The sequence below is a fragment of the Bombus fervidus genome, chromosome 15 (assembly GCF_041682495.2).
Source record: "Bombus fervidus isolate BK054 chromosome 15, iyBomFerv1, whole genome shotgun sequence".
Lineage (NCBI taxonomy): Eukaryota > Metazoa > Arthropoda > Insecta > Hymenoptera > Apidae > Bombus > Bombus fervidus.
This window is the reverse complement of record NC_091531.1, coordinates 9,399,694-9,405,761: the sequence shown is the minus strand read 5'-3', so window position 1 is coordinate 9,405,761 and position 6,068 is coordinate 9,399,694. Positions and strand designations below refer to the sequence as shown.

The 6,068-nt window shown below is 39.0% G+C and overlaps 1 protein-coding gene across 2 annotated transcripts in view; it reads left to right on the top strand.

Annotated features, from left to right (window-relative positions):
- Positions 1–486: 486 nt before the first annotated feature.
- LOC139995122 (uncharacterized) overlaps positions 487–6,068 on the top strand; it is a 325,767-nt gene continuing 320,185 nt past the window's right edge. For both annotated transcript variants that reach the window (XM_072018308.1, XM_072018309.1), the window contains exon 1: positions 487–900. The gene's annotated coding sequence lies outside the window, so the exon portion shown is untranslated. The remainder of the gene's footprint in view (positions 901–6,068) is intronic.

Sequence of the window (6,068 nt, the reverse complement as noted above, 5' to 3'; positions counted from 1 at the left end):
GACGAACGTAACTTTTTTACGTTGAATTTTCGTAGGGATTAAATATTGCTATCCTATCCATCTTTATTTATTCACGTTTCATACGTATATTACAACAACTAATTTCTCTGTTCTTTCGAAGAACAAAAACGATAAATTTCCTACTTAAAACCACCTACCAACAATGGTGCGTCGCTGTTTGAGAAATTGTGCCGGGCAACGGGAATTTTCTGCGCGTCCATTTTGTCACTTCGGCGTCACGAATCGCATCGTAAGGCGAGTGGTTAATGTTATCTGCGATCAGACGATATTAATTAACTGCGAACGGTTAAATTCCGATGGCGCTTTTCGAAAAACTGCGCCGGAAAAGGCACTCTGCGCGTCCTTTGTCGCGAACGTTGCCTCTCCCGAAGCATTGTGGCATCGTGGGGTGGGGATATGGCGCGTCAGGGGTAACACGCATGCGTGGCGCACAGGGTTGGTCGCGTTGCCTGCCGACTCTCCGACCCGGCGTCGTCGCCAGTTATCGGCGAACCGCGATTCGATCCTCGTCGCTTCGAGCCGCGCTAGCGACGAGATGTAAACGCGACTCGACAAAGTTTCCTCGTACACGACGTTGCTCTCGTAAACGTGGCGTGTCGGCTATACACGCGTGTTCACTCGTTACGCAGGACCATATTTTCTCGTGGTGCGAACGAAAACCCTTGGATTTCCAGGCGTCTCGATATTATTATAAAATATACTCATCGCGAAAGGTGTTGTGTGTGCTACGATCATTTCTATTCATTTTCCTTTTTCTTTTTGTTTTGGAGCAAACTTGTTGTCTTTGGTTTTATTCGGTGGTGACATTTAGGACATCGAGGTGTACGATTCGAAAGGAGCGTGTGGTGGACGACGGTGGAAAGCACCAACTGCAGTTAGGTAAGTTTATTCATGATTTTCAACGATTCTGATGAATGGAACACACACGGTACCTATAGCGCTTTTCGTACGGAAGCATTTTACGCGTCGACGCGTTTTAAGGGAAAACGCGAATCGAGATATTCGATTTAGATATTTTAAATTACGCGATTAAATGAGAATCGGGCATTGTTATTCCCACAAGCGACCGTTTACAGACCTCGATGATCGTCAAACGTGTTATCAGGGTTACGATTCTAAACAACTTGTTTCTGTACACATAAACGTTTTACTTTGTACTCGTAAACATACTGTTGATGTCTTTTTTATCCCGATGTAGATTGCGTTTGAATTTGCTTTGTGTACGGATATGACGATAGATAAATACGTTGTTTTCGCGTCTCTTCTATAACTAATTGTAAGCCGAGTTTCTTTCTTACCTCTCTGTTTACAAATTGAAACGCGAGGCGTATGAGCGCGTCGCGGTACGAACACAACTATAACGTCGTCGTACTCGTACATAAAGCTACCTGGAATCTGAAAAATAGCTCAAGACTGTTTACTGAACGGCGGCGGCTACAATGTAGGAAAAAGTTATGCAGCGAGATTATATTAACGTATTTAAACATTTTAGAAATAGGCACACCCTCGCTCGGATAATTAATTAAATAAAAATTAGGAATTTATGTACGTGTATTGTAGTACGTTGTATACGTTGTAACATCGATGAACGACTTATTTCTCGAGAGAGACGATTCGGGAAATGTGCAACTCGAAGCGTCGAGTAATTGAAATTGCCACATTTTTCGCAATATCGTTCGACGATTAGCGTGTGAAAAGATCGATAGAGGAATTTACAGAATAATTTCTCGAAGGATCGAGGAAACGTTCGATAGGTTGGATAGTTAACAATTTAAAACATCAAGTTTTTAAACGAGTATCAGGGACGTAGGAGTTTAGGAAGCGATTTATTAGGGAACAGTCGTAGTGCGCAATTACTACGTTCGTTTCATCGACAGAAGCGATTGTTGTCGTCAGCCTTCTTAATCAGAACGCTTAATTCCAGCGGTGCAATAGCTTTAACCTTCGCGACGGCCCTTGAACTCGATCCGATCCGAGCATTGTTGTTTACCATTCAAATCCGCATAGAATGCACGCAAATCGAGTCCTCGGGCACTATTACAACTTTTCGGCAAAATTTCATTGATAGCCACAGACTTTTCTATTCTCCTTCACTCCTTTCTATCCTCTTTTGTCTTAAAATATCGGCTCAGGCTCGCGATAGATTATTCTCCAACCAGAACTTTATTTCACTCGAATTTTCAATTTCAAATTTTCGCCTCGACTTATAAAATCGAAATATGTATTATAATATTTGGTTTTTAAAATGAAACGTAAAATAACGACGTCAGTTGCTATAGGAATACACTTTTGTTTAAATAATTATTTGTATTTTATAATTATCGCACACGCTATTTATTTAAACGATTGTAATATAAATTGTATTTACTACTTCATGTCTTACATTATCTTAAATGAAATAAATTTGGAAAATGGATTATTTTAATGCTTGTTATGTAATTTTATTTAATGGCCATAAAAGAGCTTATAGGGCAAGGGGTTGATATTAATATATTTCGTTTATTATCGTGAAACAACTTTTTACGCGAAAAAGATCGTAAAAGATTCTTGCTACCCTTGCTCGAACCAAGGGTTGCTTTACACCGTTCACTGCACCGTACTTGAAGCATCATCAAGACTACGCAGCTACGTTTGAAACCGTAAACGCTAACCAGCCTACATTTGTTGGAATACGTAGAACGTAGAGAAGACTAGGCGCGTATGTTATCGTAGAATAACTTTGAATCATAAAAATTTGAATCTTAAAATACGTTTGCTGCCTTCGTGTAAATCGAAGATCGTTCTATAGTTATTCTTGCATACAGTACGTTGCATTCTACTTCGAGCTGCAGGACAAACTTCGCGAATTGTAAACACTATTTTCCTTGAAATACATAAAATCTACGCAACGATCAAGCGTACTAGGTGTTTTTCCGTTCTATTGTCATATCGAAACTTTGTCGTATCTTCGAGTTGCGAGGCCATATTTAGGAACGTAAACAGTAACCAGTCTAATTTTCTTTGAAAACACAAGAAACAAGTTAACGATATTGTATAAATGTTTTTCACACAAGCGATGTACTTGCTTTAATTCCAATATTGCGACACATTTAACAGTTAATATCGCAAAATACCTTTTTCGCGAAATCGAATCGTGAAATATCTCCGTTACCTTCGTTACAATTAACCTAATAATCTAGTGCAATTCTTAGAGTTGGTTGCATTCTATCATCGAGCTTATTTTTCCCTCGATATATAAGATCGATGATAGAATGACGTCAAACATCTATTAAAATGCTTACCGACAATTTGTCTTTGAATGTCGGAAAATAGGGACGGCAACTTGACGATTTAACGTAATCAGTATTCAGTATTATGGAAAAACACCCTTCCACAGAAACTTGGGCTCTGAAATACACCTGTTACACTTACTCGAGCCAATAATAATCGTTGTATCATGATCCTTGGGGTCCGTCGCACCCTACTTTAAGTTTCAAGAACCGCTCTAGCTCTGACATTGCAAATACTATTTTTTATATTTTTTTCTTTTTTTTTTTTATCCTCCACGGAATCCGAAATTTCTCGAATTATAAAAGCATTCGCAGAAAACGGGTTGACTTTGGAGCACGTGATACGCAGATAGATTTACTCGGTCGTGAGCCGCCACGTCGATTCCGAGCTCGTTAACCAGCAACGTTATTGTTCTAAGGGGAGCACTAATTATGAAACGGGGTGATACTTACGCCGGGTTTGGTAGTGGTTCTATCGCCGAGAGTCGATGAACGCTAATGTTTCGAGCGTGTTCCTGGGCGCCGCGTGTGCAGTCGAACCTCGGCGAACTATGCTTCGCCGAGATATAGGCGAGTTGTGGCATCGGTATGGCTGATATTACCAGGCCGGTAATGTACTGGCCGTCCCGTGCGCGCTGCGGCATTTCTCAAAACTTTGAAGCGGTCTGTGGTTACAGTTTGAATTGCTTCATTAGATCTTACTTGTACGGAACTAAAGCCATCCGGTTCAATCCAAACGATGCAACGTTTCCTACCCTCTATTCCTCTTCCTATCTTTCTCTCATCTGCCTGTCTGGCTGTCTGGGTTACTAACTACCTTTGTGAGATTTCCTACTGGCATCGGTTTTGGTTTTCGCCAGAGCAAAGGCCTCTTCGTTTGTGATTGCCACAGGATCCACTGGTTGTCCGTTTAATAGCTAGTTCTCGTGTTAGCGTGTGTAGCCTATTCGCAAATGAATTACAGTGCGATCGTATTCGAGGATTTTTTCTGTTGGAGGAAAGTAGGACTTCTTAATTGGGAATTTGCAGCAGGATGAACGACTCGGTACGGAAGATTTTAAGGGACGAATGCGGGGGTAAATTTTAGTTAAAAATAGGGAGAAATAACGATGTCGAAGGAAGTATGTAATCGCGGTACTAATTACGGGTTAGTAAAGTTTCTGTGAATGTGCGTTGAAAGAGAACCGAAAAATATATCTATCTGTATTATTTGCACAACTTAATTTCCCACAAAGAATCGCCATTTTCCGCTAGTGCTACAAGTATCAAACCATTGTGTGATATACGACAGAGGATCGAAATTTGTGAAAGATTTCCAACGTCTTTCGGTGGGCTTGGAGATGGTGCGTGAGAATCGAGACGACGTTTATTACAGAAACGAGCCGAAAAGGAAATATGGAAAAGGAACTGCGAGGAAAGCTGGCTAACGTTTCCGGTCGCCGGAATGAACTTTCGTTACGAATTCAGCTTTTCCAGCAATTTTCATGGGAGCACCGAACGACAGGACCTCTTTCACCCCTTTCATCCCTTCCACTTTCTAGAAACGCTCGATGTAGCGTGAATGCTGATCGTTGCGAGAGAGAAGCTTCGTGTGGCGAAATTAGCTGTCGAGAAACATTAGCATTTATTAATATTCATCGTGAATTGTTCGTTGAACGCAATTCTTAAAACATCGATATACATATGTAGAAAGAGGTATTTGTAGGACGGTGCGTTGTCGATGTTTTCTGGATTGTATTCGTTTAATCCTGTGGCATGTTTCAGAACGATATCTCGATCTTTCTTCGTTCCAGTTGGCGTGTCTCGAATGTTTCGAAAGATTGCCTCGATGCGTTGGTCGTAATTGAATTTTTTTTTTTTTTTTTTTTTAACATTGCAGATCTGATAAATGGGAAGTCATATTTTTATATCCGAGTTCTCTTGCATGATTGACCTCGTATCGTTAGTCAAAATTTTACAAGTCACGAATTAAAAGTTATCGGTATTCATAAATCTTGTTGCAAGAATAAAGCGGAGATTTAGAAAGAAATTTCGCAAATTGAGATATTTTACAAATTAGTTGATCGTTCTACTCGACGTAAGATTATTTCTAAATAACTCTTGGTAAATAAAGACGCTTGTGATGGAAGTATGTAGGAATGAATTTTTGTAAAAATAATTTAGCAAACTTTTCGAATATAAAGACTTTGAATTTCTTTAAATCTTTTTCTGTATTCGTTCGTAGTATGTTTGTAGTATTATTTCGGTCCGAGTATTTCTCCATGTTTTTCGGAATATTTGATCAAATATTTCGTGGAAAAGTTCGTTTAAGAATTGCTTAGTTATCAATTGAGAGAATAAAATAAAAGTAAATCGTTTCTTTTGGTAAAATTCCATAGAAAATTTTTAATATCCCCGGTCTTTTAAATCTTCGCAATAGATAAATTAATCCCAAAGATATTTTTAAACATCGTACAAAAGATTTCGTAAAATTTTTTGCAAATAGCTTCATCGAGGCAAGCGAAACTCAATTTTCTCTTATTCGCTACACGAAATTTTCAATCTTCTAGATCTCTAAAAATAACCAAAAATTACAACCATTGATATTTCGAACTACGCGTTTCTTTTATCGAAATTCTTTTGCGAATTATTTCGTTGCTCTAGTCAAAACTGTCGAAAAATCTTCGTTCGGTCTGTTAAAAATGTTTCGAATATTTTCGATTTTTACATCTCAAAGGTTAACAGAATAGACGTATTGAAAAATATTTCAAAATTTTCGGACGAAATAACGTTTTCTGA